This window comes from Taudactylus pleione, unplaced genomic scaffold (genome assembly GCF_031769625.1).
Source record: "Taudactylus pleione unplaced genomic scaffold, aTauple2 ptg000044l, whole genome shotgun sequence".
NCBI classification, from domain to species: domain Eukaryota; kingdom Metazoa; phylum Chordata; class Amphibia; order Anura; family Myobatrachidae; genus Taudactylus; species Taudactylus pleione.
In genome coordinates, this window is record NW_028284446.1 from 8,356,218 (window position 1) to 8,372,435 (window position 16,218).

Here is a 16,218-nt window from a genome sequence, read left to right on the forward strand (position 1 = left end):
TTCAGGTTCAGAATGGGTCTCACCGAACTGTTTTGGGCACTACAAACAAGCTGGAATAGAATCCCTGTGTTAGCTGATGTGTGGGTACATGAACCACCACCTGAGAAGACAGAAGCTTGTTTATGGCCTCATGTATCACCAGTCTTTTGCCGTGGGCAAATTGCAAACCTGTTGTGAAATACTGAGGAGGAGGTTGGAACTGGAAATTGAGTTTGTACCCCTGAGAGATGATGTCCCTAACCTATGCATCTTGACAGGATAGGATCCATTGGTCCCTGAAGTCCTGAAGATGAGCTCCCACCCTGGGGTCCCCCAGGTGAGAGGGAAGCCCATCATGCACTGGGCTTGGTAGGAGGCTTAGCCTTCTGTTGAGTAGAGGACGCTGTTGCTCTACCTCTTCCTCTTGAAGCTCATGGAAGGGTAGGACCTCCCTGGGATGACCTCTGAATCTTCCTGGAGCACGAAAGGACCAAAAAGATGGTCCCGAGAAAGGCATATGAGAAACTGGAGCAGCTGAAGGGAGATAAGTAGATTTACCTCCTGTAGCCTGTGAAATCCACTTAATCCAGTTCGGCCCCAAATAGGACTTCACCCGTAAATGGAAGAGCCTCTAATGCTCTTTTAGATTCCGCATCAGCCTGCCACTGACGCAGCCACAGAGCTGTCCCACATCCTTAGATGCCTCACCCAGATAAGCAGCTAACTCTGCAATATGATCCACCAAGGGAATAAGGTCTTCAGCTGGGAAGCCCCACCTTTAAACCTTCTGATAGCTGTGTAGCCCATGTCTCCACCACCTTGTTGACCCATCAACCCACAAAAGCATGACAAAGCATCACTCCTGCTACCGCATAGATAGACTTTAAGGTGTTCTCCAATTTCCTGACCAAAGGTTCCTTTAAGGAAGTGGATCCAGGAACAGGGAGGAACGTCATTTTGGACAAACAAGACACGGAAGGGTCTACTGAGGGAGGAGTCTCGCAGATCTTTCTGCTATCTGTAGGAAAAGGATAATTACACAACAGTCTACAGGACACCTGGAATTTCTTATCCGGGTGCTTCCAAGCTGAGTCGAGGAAATGTGGCTGCTTGTCTTTGTGTCTTACCGAATTGACGGCTGCGAAGAAGGCGGCTCCATGTCAACCACATTTAATACCTGGTGTATAGCAGAAAAAAATGCTTCTACACCCTGGGCTAAAGGTTTCTGATCCTCTGGGACTTACTACTCAGACTCAGGAAACTCACTCTCTTCCAAGACAGGCATATCTTCATTGTCATATTCATCTGACCTAAGTACTGAGGTTAACAGCCTCTTAGCTGTAACCTATGAAGATGTCCCTGCTATAGGAGCACGTGGCATCATAGCTTTAGAAAGCCCTTCCATATATTTAGCCAGAGAGCGTGCCCAATCTAGCTCTGGCAGATTAGATGTCTGAGTTCTGGAAACCTCTCTCTCTCTCTCTCTCTCTCTCTCTCTCTGCAAGAGGCCTCCAGCTCAGCAGACAGGTGTGACATCACAGAGGTAAACTGCTCTGTCCAAGTAGGTTGCTCCTGAGGCAAACCTGGAGTCTGAGACTCTGAAACACATTTTTCACACAGCAGGGAACTAGATGAATGTCCCTAAGTAAACTTTTCTGCACAGTTTTTGCAAGAAAAAGCTTTCTGTGCAGCCTTAGACCCTTTGCCTGTCATGGTCACAAACACTGTCACACACATCCACTGTAGAAAAGGTACTGTATAGGACAGTGAAGATAGAACTTGAGAAATGTGCAGTAAGGAGAGAAGGGCACAGAGGGGGGAGACACACCTGCCCTAACAGCACTGATAGCAGTGCTAAAACAGCACTGATAGCAGCTATTGAAATAAAACTGCTCTCCTACGCAGCCTAACCCCACTGATATAACTCACGATGGGAAGGCTCTCAATCTCCATGCTGTTGTCAGGTGCAGCGTTCTATGGAAGCACCGAGGCAGCTGCAAGGAAGAAACAGAACTCCTGTAAGGCTCCGCCCCCTCTGCTATGGTGCCCGATTTTAAACTGGCACTGCGGACTGCTCCAGCTAGCTGAACACACCGCCTGCTGACCTGGCCACCCTGCTAGCCAGGGTGCCAGGCATTACTTACTGTGACTGCCAAGGCTGCTGGCGGTGAATAGGCTAGTGGGGAACTGCAACATGCACCGCATGTGGCGCATCTTGGTGAAACCCCAGAGACAGTAGTCTCTGTAGCCGAGGACCCTGGCGCACACTGCAAGCAGCTGCGATAGGGTCCCCCTGGCAGCTCCAACATAGCAGACAGGCAGGGGCAGAAGCTGCCTGTCATCTCCTCAACGTCACAGCATCCTATATTTTAATCTAGGGGTGAGCGGGTTCGGATTTCTGAAATCTGAACCCCCCCGAGCCCCCCCGATCCGAGGCCGATCCGAGTCAGGCTCGACTTTTCCCACCTGACTCGGATCTGAAATCGAGGCAAAACGTCATCATCCCGCCTTCCGGGTCTCGCGGGTTTTGGATCCTATATAAGGTACCCGCATCGGCGCCATTTTCTCACTCGGCTGTGGACAGTGAAGAGGGAGGGTGGGAGTTAGGGCTGGCTGGGCTGTGTAGTGTAGTGCAGAGTAGTGTTGTGCTGTGCTGTGCTGCGCTGTGCTGCTGTTGTCTATAGGGGCTGTGTACACTACTTCAAAGTCCATAGGGGCTGGCTGCGTTGTGCTGTGCTGCTGTTGTTAATAGGGGCTGTGTCCACTACTTCAAAGTCCATAGGGGCTGGCTGTGTTGTGCTGTGCTGCTGTTGTTAATAGGGGCTGTGTCCACTACTTCAAAGTCCATAGGGGCTGGCTGGACTGTGTTGTGCAGTCAGTTGTCCATAGGGGCTGTGTCCACTCCAAAGTCCTGTGCAGTGTCCCAGTCCTAAAGGGGTGCTGTAGTGTTGTCCAGAGGGTGCTCTGTCCATCAGGGATGCTCCCCTCAAGTGCTAAAAAAAAATTATTTTTTCTGTGTTTGTGAATTGTGTGCGCAGTAGCCGCACGTGCATCAACAAAGTAGTGCCAAGCGTGCACCTGTGTCATAAGTAAAGGGCTGGCTGGCTTGACCGTTAAAGGGTGCTGTAACCCCCAAAGTACACTCCAGTCCAAACCAAATAAAAAAATATTTTCTGTGTTTGTGAATTGTGTGCGCAGTAGCCGCACGTGCATCAACAAAGTAGTGCCAAGTGTGCGCCTGTGTCATAAGTAAAGGGCCGGCTGGCTTGACCGTTAAAGGGTGCTGTAACCCCCAAAGTACACTCCAGTCCAAACCAAATAAAAAAATATTTTCTGTGTTTGTGAATTGTGTGCGCAGTAGCCGCACGTGCATCAACAAAGTAGTGCCAAGCGTGCGCCTGTGTCATAAGTAAAGGGCCAGCTGGCTTGACCGTTAAAGGGCGCTGTAACCGCCAAAGTACACTCCAGTCCAAACCAAATAAAAAAATATTTTCTGTGTTTGTGAATTGTGTGCGCAGTAGCCGCACGTGCATCAACAAAGTAGTGTCAAGCGTGCACCTGTGTCATAAGTAAAGGGCCGGCTGGCTTGACCGTGAAAGGGTGCTGTAACCCCCAAAGTACACTCCAAACCAAATAAAAAAATATTTTCTGTGTTTGTGAATTGTGTGCGCAGTAGCCGCACGTGCATCAACAAAGTAGTGCCAAGCGTGCGCCTGTGTCATAAGTAAAGGGCCGGCTGGCTTGACCGTTAAAGAGTGCTGTAACCCCCAAAGTACACTCCAAACCAAATAAAAAAATATTTTCTGTGTTTGTGAATTGTGTGCACTGTGGCTGCTCGTGCATCAACAAAGGAGCAGCGCCAAGCGTGCGCCTGTGTCCCATAAGTAAAGAGCCGGCTGGCTCATTTCTTAAAGGGTGGTGTAACCCACAAAGTGCACTACTCCAGCAAAATTTAAAAAAAATATTTTCTGTGTTTGTGTGCGCCTTAGCAGCACGTATATATCAGTATAACATAAATGGAGGACCAAACTTTCTCCGATTAAATAAAATAGGGAAAGATCAAGAACCACTTCCTCCTAGTGCTGTTGCTGCTGCTGGGAGTTGTTCATCTTCCCAGAGAGGAAGTAGGAACACCACTACTTTTACTAAACAATTGACCCTCCAACAGTCCCTAGCGATGAGGATGAAGTACGACAAAATGTATAACTGAGGCCTTGACTGCTATGTTGGTGTTAGACGTGCGTCCGGTATCCGCCATTAGTGCAGTGGGATTTAGACAATTGATGGAGGTAGTGTGTCCCCAGTTCCAAATCCCGTACAGAGGGACCTGTGGTTGTGGATTCCAGCGGGGACGAATTAATACTCTGTGAGGATGAGGATGTACACAACACTGAAGAGGGTGAGGAATCGGTGGATGAGGAGGATGAGGACGACATCTTGCCTCCGTAGAGCCAGTTTGTGCAGGGACAGATTAATTGCCAGCTTGTTTTGTGGGGGCCCAAACGAACCAATCATTTCAGCCACAGTCGTGTGGCAGACCCTGGCGCTGAAATGTTTGGTTTGTTAAAGTGTGCATGTCCTGTTTATACAACATAAGGGTGGGTGGGTGGGAGGGCCCAAGGACAATTCCATCTTGCACCTCTTTTTTTTCTTTGAATTATGTACTGTTTGGGGCCTAGTTTTTCAAACTGCCATCCTGTCTGCCACTGCAGTGTCACTCCTAGATGGACCACGTGTTTGTGCCGCCCACTCGTATCTCTTAGCATAGTCATCCAGCTACCTCGGTGCAACCTTTTGGATATAAAAACACTATTGTGAGGTGTTCAGAATAGACTGGAAATGAGTGGAAATTAAGGTTATGGAGGTTAATAATAGCATAGGAGCAGAAAAACCTACAAATTCTGTGATTTTAGCTGTTTTTATGCTTTTTTTAAAAAAAATACAGATCCAAAACACAAAACCCAGAACCCAAAACATGTAAGGGTGGTTTTGGCAAAACCAATCCAGATCCAAAACACGAAGAAAGATCCAGATCCAAAACCAAAACACAAAACACGAAAAGTGTCCGGTGCACACCCCTATTTTAATCTAAACAATGCCCTGGGGAGAACAGGTATAACATGACCAGCTCCCTTGGGCACATTACTAAGACTGGCTTTGAGGGGGGTATAGAGGGGGAGGAGCCAGTCACTCTTTAATATTTTAAAGTGCCAGCTCCCGGTTAGCACACATCTATGCCCCATTGTTATGACTCCAGTGTCCCTAGTGGATGAAGGAGAAATATGCACGTGAACAAAGCGCACTAGGGCAAAGCGCACCAAACAGTACAAACAATACAATTTAATTTATTTTTATTTTTTTTATGTTGCAGCTCTGGGCTTATATATGCATGTGAACAAAGCGCAATAGGGTAAAGCACACCAAAGAGTACTAACAATAGAATTTAATTGATTTTTTTATATGTCACAACTCTCTTCAAACTGCATGGAGTCACAGGGCTTATATATGCACGTGAATGTATTTATTGATTGGCACAGCACAGTCTATGTCCAGCTGAGTACAGCACAGCATACACCAGCGTGCACCCCTATACACATTGACTAAGAGAGCAGCACAGCCACTTGTGAGTCTGGACACAGCACAGCCACAGAGTACAGCGCAGCATACAGCAGAATGCACCCCCTATACACATTGACCAAGAGCAGCACAGCCTTTACTGAGTCTGAACACAGCATAGCCTATACAGCAGCATGCCTCACAAGGAAATGACACCGAGTCCCATCCACGGCGCCTTATATAGAATCCAAAACCCGCGAGAATCCGACTCTATGAGAAGTGGAATTCGAGTCAGGGCCGTATTCAATTAGAAGTGGAAAGTCCGTTGCCGGACTTTTCACCATCATCACTAGTTTCAGGTGTGAAAAAGTATCATGCGCGTCCCCGTGTATCCCCATATTCAGTTTGAAATCGGCGAAAACGGGACCCGCCGAAACGCAAACAGGCAAAAAGTCCTGTCATTTTTGGGGAAATCAGCCTGACACCCCTCAAAAGATGCTCTGACATGGGTGTTCACTATGGGTTCCACCGATTAGCCCTGCTGAAGGTATTTGGGCTCTTTGAATGGTCTCAATCAGCGCTATTTAACGTCTTTGGGACAGGGGTGAAGAATAGCATTTAGCAAATGTTTTTTGAGAAAATAAGTATTCCCATAAAATTTGGGGTACATGAAAATGGGTGCAAGCATATTTTAAAGTTGCTAAAGTAAAGCATTAAAAAGCGCCAAAAATGCACCTTCAGCAAACACCTGCATCCAAAAATACACCTCCCCCATACTTCCAGACTCCCCCAAAGGCTATTTCCCGCAACATTGCACCCCAAAACACCAATTCTGCACTTTTTCGCGTCGGGTATTCATAGGCGAAACTGTTTCGCCTATTACATTGCATTGCATTATCGCGCAAGCGAAAACACGCTACAATTGAATACTGGGATAAGTTCAAACAGTCAAAAATTACATCATCGGCGAAAAAGTATCGCCGAAACGGACTTTTCGCTTTAATTGGATACGGCCCGCAGGCGGGAAGACCCGAGTCACCGCTCGGATCCTGATGTTAAGGTGGGTTTGGATTCTTTGGAATCCAAACCATTAATTTCTAGTGCAAGGTGTGTGGTGTGGGCCCCCCTGGACCCAGGGGTCCGTGTGACAGCACACATTATAGGTATACCTCTGGTACAAACTAGGTGTGTGCACCGGCCACTTTTCGTGTTTTGTGTTTTGGTTTTGGATCTGGATCTTTCTTCGTGTTTTGGATCTGGATTGGTTTTGCCAAAACCACCCTTCCGTGTTTTGGGTTCTGGGTTTTGTGTTTTGGATCTGTATTTTTTTTTAAAGAAACATAAAAACAGCTAAAATCACAGAATTTGTAGGTTTTTCTGCTCCTATGCTATTATTAACCTCAATAACCTTAATTTCCACTCATTTCCAGTCTATTCTGAACACTGAACACCTCACAATAGTGTTTTTATGTTCAAAAGGTTGCACCGAGGTAGCTGGATGACTATGCTAAGTGACACGAGTGGGCGGCACAAACACGTGACCCATCTAGGAGTGACACTGCAGTGGCAGACAGGATGGCAGTTAGAAAAACTAGGCCCCAAACTGTACATAATGCAAAGAAAAAAAAGAAGTGCAAGATGGAATTTTCCTTGGGCCCTCCCACCCACCCTTATGTTGTATAAACAGGACATGCACACTTTAACAAATCAATCATTTCAGCGCCAGGGTCTGCCACACAACTGTGGCTGAAATGATTGGTTCGTTTGGGCCCCCACAAAACAAGCTGGCAATTAATGTGTCCCTGCACAAACTGGCTCTACGGAGGCAAGATGTCATCCTCATCCTCCTCATCCACCGATTCCTCACCCTCTTCAGTGTGTACATCCTCATCCTCACAAAGTATTAACTCGTCCCCACTTGAATCCACCACCACAGGTCCCTCTGTACCTTCTGGAGGCTGGTCTCCCTGGAAGAGCTGATAATTCATTTTGATGAACATCATCTTCTCCACATTCTGTGGAAGCAACCTCCTACGCCTTTCGCTGACAAGGTTCCCGGCTGCACTAAACACTCTTTCGGAGTACACACTGGAGGGGGGGCAACTCAGGTAAAATAGAGCCAGTTTGTACAGGGGCCTCCAAATTGCCTCTTTTTCCTGCCAGTCCAGGTATGGACTGTCTGACATGCCTACTTGGATGCTGTCACCGATGTAATCCTCCACCATTCTGTCAATGGTGACAGTATCATATGCAGTGACAGTAGACATGTCAGAAATTGTTGCCAGGTCCTTCAGTCCGGACCAGATGTCCAAACTTGGTCCTGCCTGCCCTGCATCACTGCCAGCGGGTTGCTTAGGATACCTAAGTTTTTTCCTGGCAGCCCCAGTTGCGGGAGAAAATGAAGAAGGAGCCGTTGACGTGTCACGTTCCGCTTCAGCTGACAGTGTGTTCACCAGCAGGTCTTTGCACCTCTGCAGGCTTGTGTCGGCCGGAAAGAGAGACACCACATAGGCTTTAAACCTAGGATCCAGCACGGTGGCCAAAATGTAGTGGTCTGATTTCAACAGATTGACCACCCTGGAATCCTGGCAAAGCGAATGAAGGGCTTCATCCACAAGTCCCACATGCCGAGTGGAATCGCTCCGTCTTAGCTCCTCCTTCACTTTCTCCAGCTGCTTCTGCAAAAGCCTGATGAGGGGAATGACCTGACTCAACCTGGCTGTGTCTGAACTGACTTCACGTGTGGCAAGTTCGAAGGGCTGGAGAACCTTGCACAACACGGAAATCATTCTCCACTGCGCTTGAGTCAGGTGCATACCCCCTCCTTTACCTATGTCATAGGTGGATGTATAGGCTTGTATGGCCTTTTGCTGCTCCTCCATCCTCTGAAGCATATAGAGGGTTGAGTTCCACCGCGTCACAACCTCTTGCTTCAGGTGATGGCGGGGCAGGTTCAAGAGTGTTTGCTGGCGCTCCAGTCTTCGGCACGCAGTCGCTGAATGGCGAAAGTGGCCAGAAATTTTTCGGGCCACCCAAAGCGTCTCCTGCACGCCCCTGTCGCTTTTCAGAAAATTCTGCACCACCAAGTTTATTGTGTGAGCAAAACATGGGACGTGCTGGAATTTGCCCAGATGTAATGCCCGCACAATATTGGTGGCGTTGTCAGATATCACAAATCCCCAGGAGAGTCTAAGTGGGGTAAGCCACTGGGCAATGATTTCCCTCAGTTTCTCTAAGAGGTTGTCGGCGGTGTGCCTCTTACTGAAACCGGTGATACACAGCGTAGCCTGCCTTGTAACGAGCTGGCGTTTCTGAGATGCTGCTACTGGTGACGCTGCTGCTGTTGCTGCGTAAGGTGATACATCTACCCAGTGGGCTGTCACAGTCATATAGTCCTTAGTCTGCCCTGTTCCACTTGTCCACATGTCCGTGGTTAAGTGGACATTGTGTACAACGGCATTTTTCAGGACACTGAGGACACTTTTTCTGACGTTTCTGTACAGTCTCGGTATCGCCTGCCAAGTGAAGTGGAATCTAGACGGGATTTGGAACCGGGGACACACTACCTCCATCAATTGTCTAAATCCCACTGCGCTAATGGCGGATACCGGACGCACGTCTAACACCAACATAGCAGTCAAGGCCTCAGTTATACGTTTTGCTTCAGGATGACTGCTGTCGTACTTCATCCTCCTCGCTAAGGACTGTTGGAGGGTCAATTGTTTAGTAAAAGTAGTGGTGTTCCTACTTCCTCTCTGGGATGATGAACGACTCCCAGCAGCAGCAACAGCAGCAGCGGCAGCAGTAGGCGTAGCAATGCAGGATCCTCCAGAGGAATCCCGGATAGGAGAGTCAGTCATGCCAGTGATATGGCCTGCAGGACTACTTCCGATCCTGACTAAGGAGGAAATTGACGAGGAGGGAGTTGACGGTGTGGTTTGCAGGCGCTTGGATACAACAGGACAACGGGATTTAGGTGTCCCTGGACTGCTTACGGTCTTAGCCAAAGTTTCTGAACTTGACAGTAACTTTTTATGAACGCGCTGCAGGTGCCGTATAAGGGAGGATGTTCTTAGGTGGTTGACGTCCCTACCCCTACTTATTTCACCTTTACATATGGTACATATGGCAAGACAGTTGTTGTCCGGATTTGGATAGAAATATTGCCAGACCAAAGAGGTGGAATGTTTGGTCTTCTGCCCAGGCATGACCGTGATGGGCTTTTTCATCCCACGGACAACAACTGTCTCCCCCGGAGCCTGATTTAAACAAACCACATCACCATCAGAATCCTCCTCGCCAACTTCCTCCTCAGCGCCAGCTACACCAGTATCCTCATCCTGTTGTACTTCAACAGTGACATCTTCAATTTGCATATCAGCAAGTGGACTGTGGGTGCTCCTTTCAGCACTTGCAGGGGGCGTGCAAATGGTGGAAAGAGCCACCTCTTCCCATCCAGTGCTGGGAAGGTCAGGCATCGCAACCACCACCACACTTGGACTCTCCTTGGGGATTTGTGATATCTTCTTAGAAAGCACAGTTCTTCGCTGTGCTTTTGCCAGCTTAACTCTTTTGATTTTTTTAGTGGGAGGAGGGCTTCCATCGTCATGTGAAGCTGAACCACTAGTCATGAACATACTAGGGATCGACCTTAGCCGTTCCTTGCCACTCCGTGTCGTAAATGGCATATTGGCAAGTTTACGTTTCTCTTCAGCTGATTTAAATGTCTTTTTCAAGGTCATTTTCCTGAACTTTGCCATTTGGGATTGTATGTGCCCTCTACTATGACATTGGGCATCGGCCTTGGCAGACAACGTTGATGGCATGTTATCGTCTATGTCATGACTAGTGGCAGCAGCTTCAGCACTAGGAGGAAGTGGTTCTTGATCTTTCTCTATTTTATTTTTATCGGAGAAAGTTTGGTCCTCCATTTATGTTATATCGATTTGATATATACGTGCAGCTAAACACAGAAAATAATTTTTTTTTTGGTTTGGACTGGAGTGTACTTTGGGGGTTACAGCACCCTTTAACGGTCAAGCCAGCTGGCCCTTTACTTATGACACAGGCGCACGCTTGGCACTACTTTGTTGATGCACGTGCGGCTACTGCGCACACAATTCACAAACACAGAAAATAATTTTTTTTTTGGTTTGGACTGGAGTGTACTTTGGGGGTTACAGCACCCTTTAACGGTCAAGCCAGCCGGCCCTTTACTTATGACACAGGCGCACGCTTGGCACTACTTTGTTGATGCACGTGCGGCTACTGCGCACACAATTCACAAACACAGAAAATAATTTTTTTTTGGTTTGGACTGGAGTGTACTTTCGGGGGTTACAGCACCCTTTAACGGTCAAGCCAGCCGGCCCTTTACTTATGACACAGGCGCACGCTTGGCACTATTTTGTTGATGCACGTGCGGCTACTGCGCACACAATTCACAAACACAGAAAATAATTTTTTTTTGGTTTGGACTGGAGTGTACTTTCGGGGGTTACAGCACCCTTTAACGGTCAAGCCAGCCGGCCCTTTACTTATGACACAGGCGCACGCTTGGCACTACTTTGTTGATGCACGTGCGGCTACTGCGCACACAATTCACAAACACAGAAAATAATTTTTTTTTTGGTTTGGACTGGAGTGTACTTTGGGGGTTACAGCACCCTTTAACGGTCAAGCCAGCCGGCCCTTTACTTATGACACAGGCGCACGCTTGGCACTACTTTGTTGATGCACGTGCGGCTACTGCGCACACAATTCACAAACACAGAAAATAATTTTTTTTTTGGTTTGGACTGGAGTGTACTTTCGGGGGTTACAGCACCCTTAACGGTCAAGCCAGCCGGCCCTTTACTTATGACACAGGCGCACGCTTGGCACTACTTTGTTGATGCACGTGCGGCTACTGCGCACACAATTCACAAACACAGAAAATAATTTTTTTTTTGGTTTGGACTGGAGTGTACTTTCGGGGGTTACAGCACCCTTAACGGTCAAGCCAGCCGGCCCTTTACTTATGACACAGGCGCACGCTTGGCACTACTTTGTTGATGCACGTGCGGCTACTGCGCACACAATTCACAAACACAGAAAATAAAATTTTTTTTGGTTTGGACTGGAGTGTACTTTCGGGGGTTACAGCACCCTTTAACGGTCAAGCCAGCCGGCCCTTTACTTATGACACAGGCGCACGCTTGGCACTACTTTGTTGATGCACGTGCGGCTACTGCGCACACAATTCACAAACACAGAAAATATATTATTTTTTTAGCACTTGGGGGGAGCACCCCTGATGGACAGAGCACCCCCTGGACAACACTACAGCACCCCTTTAGGACTGGGACACTGCACAGGACTTTGGAGTGGACACAGCCCCTATGGAGAACTGACTGCACAACACAGTCCAGCCAGCCCCTATGGACTTTGAAGTAGTGGACACAGCCCCTATTAACAACAGCAGCACAGCACAACACAGCCAGCCCCTATGGACTTTGAAGTAGTGGACAACAGCAGCACTACACTACACTACACTACACAGCCCTAACTCCCACCCTCCCTCTTCACTGTCCACAGCCGAGTGAGAAAATGGCGCCGACGCGGGTACCTTATATAGGATCCAAAACCCGCGAGACTCGGAAGGCGGGATGATGACGTTTTGCCTCGATTTCAGATCCGAGTCAGGCGGGAAAAGTCGAGCCTGACTCGGATCGGACTCGGATCGGGGGGGCTCGGGGGGGTTCGGATTTCAGAAATCCGAACCCGCTCACCCCTAGTACAAACCAAAAGTTGAATATCACTGCACCCTTCCTGGTACCCATGTCTGTTGGGTACTAGATTAATATAGTTCCATCTCTTGTGGTATTACAAGTGCAGATGCACATTGCTGCCCCCATAAAAAAATAAAAATTATTAATGCTCTTATAGATTAGATCCAACATAATTCAATGTAAAGATGATAATTTATATGGGAAAGGGGGAAAATGCATAGATAGAATGAACTGTTCCCGAGGAGCATCCATTGCAAAATGGATTAAGCTCCAATGAGCCCAGCTACTTGATAGCAGGGCAGCCAATCAGAGACAATCTTTCAATCCAATTAGCCAATATATTAGAGGTAGCTCCTGATTGACTGCCTGCCTAGCAGCTGGACTAAAAGCAGCATAATTAAGTTTGTATCGGGTGCTTGGACTGATTACATTCAAATAAGCCAGAATTAAGGTGTTAGGTAAGTATTTATTATATGCTAACTTTTTTTTTCTTTTACTCTGGCAAAAACAAATGATTGCTTATTGGTGTAAACTATATTTTATATATCTGGGAAGTCTATATTTATTATTTAATTTATGGGGCATTAAAAATTTATTGAGGAACAGGGCAGTATTTTTTTCCCATTTTTCTGAGAAACAAATTTTGCTGACCCCAAACCTGTGGCCCTACAAGAGTAAGTATGCACTTGTGCCGATGAGCATGCTGGCACTTGAGAGTTCTATAAGTGCCAACATGCAAGAATAGTAATCACCTGTCACTGCATGCTATAACTTGTAGTGTCACAAAATCTTGCACTATGGCCCTGATTCAGAGCCGGACGCTCTTTCAGAGCGCTCGCTCTGAATTTGGGCGGCATTTTTTTTTTTGAGAACCGGCCTCCTGGCTGCTCGCTAAGCTGTGGGTGAGCACCCACAGCTTTTGCAAGCGGCCAGGTGACGGTCGCGATGGTCATGACCATCGCGACCATCGGGCTTGCGACAAGACCATTGTGGTAGGGTCTCATCCATCACAAGCCCCAATGAGCTTCTGGATTTAATAGAGCCGGAAGCTCACTGCTAAGGCCGCCCTCGAACGGCAGGCGTTCCTTTGGGAACTCCTCCGTTTGGCCAGCCACCCCCCCGCCCGCCTCCAAAACGGGGCGAGCTGTCAATCAAAATCGACAGCCATCCCCTTTTGGTGCGAGACCCGTAGCGATGGAGCGTCCTTCGCTGGCCGGGTCTCGCGCATGCACACGCTGGAGCCGGCTCCAGCGTGCGCATGCACAGTGGGGGACCATCGATCCGTTTGGGAGCGCTGTGCGCTCGCGAGCGGGTCTGAATCAGGCCCTATATGTTTACAATGTTATCCTATACAAAGGCCAGTGGTATCAGGAGGGGAGATTTGCTAGCTTTGGGTAGATACTCCCTACGGATCTTTCTTAACAGCATTGTAGGCTCTGGGCAAACCAATGCACTGGGGCCCCTACCTACCCATTCACAGTAATAAAAATGTTAATGGTCAAGAAAAATAAACCTTTAGATTTACTGGTACTTTTAACAAAATCAATGTTTAAACATAAAAAAACATGATGTAAAGCGGGAATTATGGACTCCACAACCTTCTTCTCTAGCTCGCAGTGCAGTTTCTGCTTTGCACTGGAGCAGTGGTTAAAGTTTGGGGGGCCGTGGTTCTGTGGCTGCAGGCTGGGAGGTGGTAAAATATGCTGCCTGGCTGCTTTGATTGTGTGTAATTCACAATCAGAGTGGCCAGGGACTATCTTTCTCTGCCTGCCTCTCAGCCGTCTGCCCTATGCACGGAGCGAACATCCACACACTCCGTGTAGATGTCCCCGTCCCCCCGCAACCCGTCGCTGCTTGAAGGCCCTTAGAATTGTGGGGCCCTGGGCAGCCCCCAGTGAGCCCATGCATTAAGATGGCTCTCACTCTCGGTGTAGGAGCCTGATAATTTTTTTTATTTTCTTTTTTTTTAAATGCTGTTTGAATTGTTTTTTTTTTCGTAACTAATAATCAGTGGTTTACCATGCAGTTTGGTAAACCACTGTTAGAGCCATTGCTCGATATGTAGACTTCCATTTCTTTAAAACAGGATTGCGGTTTTGATTCATAAGCTTTGATGGGTGGTTTGACCTTTAATAAATAGCACATTTTATAAACTGTTAATTAAATTGCATGAAAATGTGTGTTTTGGGCTAACCTCACATTGCTCTTTTTTTTTTTTTTACTATAACCAGTGAATTTGATATTTATTTCTGTTTTTTTTTATTATCCGTATAGCTTTAATGGAAAACACTAAGGAAATTACTGTTGATCTAATTGAGATGGGGGGAAAAATACAATGCCAGGCTACAAGTTAATTTCAGCCATTCCTCCCAACACATTTTGAAGTTAGCAGGTTTACATTGATCATTAGGACTGATCACTGTGATACCTTTTATAACCATTGTTGTATACAAGGTATGTCAGACTTGAATGACAGATGAAGTAATGGGCTGAATGCACAATTAAACCAGTTTGCACTATTTAAGAGATGAATAAACTTCTTAACTGCTTTCTTAAATGCAAATAGACTAAATTATATTTCAGTGGGCAGTGTAATTCACATCTTTTCAAATTGCAATATTTTTTAAATTCCGTTTAAACCAAAACACCAGAAAATATTAAATCTGATAACACAATTCCTAAAAATATAAGATTCAAATGAAAAAGAAAAGATTTAAAAGACCGAGAAAAAGTAAAATCAAAAGTCATAGTACAGAGAATCCTGAATGTGTCCACGAAACTCCAGTTTGACATCTGCGCTAGATCATATTCTGTGAACCCTTGTATTGTTTACCCCCTCTCTCATTCATGATATACAGGGAGAATATTTTCTGTTAATGAAGTCTTACATTTGCGATGTATCTGCACTTCTCATTGTTCCCAGTGATATTATTATGTATGACATGTACCAAACATTAAGTAAACAGATTTCAGGATGATGCATCAGGAAAAGAGGCCGTCTTCCATGCTATTCAGAGCAGACGGCACTATCTGGCTGCCCTCTTCTTTGTGCTCCTTGTTCTAAGGGGCTTTTCATTTGCTTTAATGCACCACCTCTATTTATTCTGCTCCTGTAACTGTAAAATTGATTTTCTTGCAACAAGACGCTCGTTTTTCACTACTGAACACATCCAAATGCTCCAATGTGAGACACTTCCAATTTTTAATTAGTTTCTTTTCTACCGTCTGCCTTCCTGAGCAGGTATGTGGAACTAGAACAGGGAAGTCAGGGGAAAGATAAAACACAACAATGACAAAAGTAATGCATCTTGTTGATTTTAATCATAAGTGCTACCTGGGCAAAATAATGCAAAAATAAAGAATAAGTTCCGGATGAAAGGATTGTATCATGAAGACAGGAAAACGCACCAGTAATAATAAAAGTGTAAAAGCACAATATTAAATTGAATTCAAGTTTTCTTTAACATTGGGAATCTACCATTTAAGTTCTTGTCAAGCTAATATACACAGAGAAAGATACAGGACTACTGATTAAATTATTCAAATATTTCAACTAATTATTATTAGCTTGTTCCTTGACATCAGCTGTGAGCTGATTATTAGCTGGGGGACGCAGCACACAAGGAAAATGGAAAAGATAAAATGAGAACTCGTCTCAAAAGACAAATGTAATAATTAGGCTAAAGATGACTGACCTGCAGTTGTTCCCTGTGCTAGTGGGCAGAACATTTTACGTTGAAAACTACACATAATGCCTTTACCACTTTGTTGTCTGAATCCTCCCAGCAGAGTGCAGACATATTTATTACAAAATATATACGAATAGAAATATAGTTCTTATTGCCTGTATTTTACTATCAAAGCAGATTATGGTTCTTTTCATCATCACTAGTCTAAATCAATAGAGATTAAA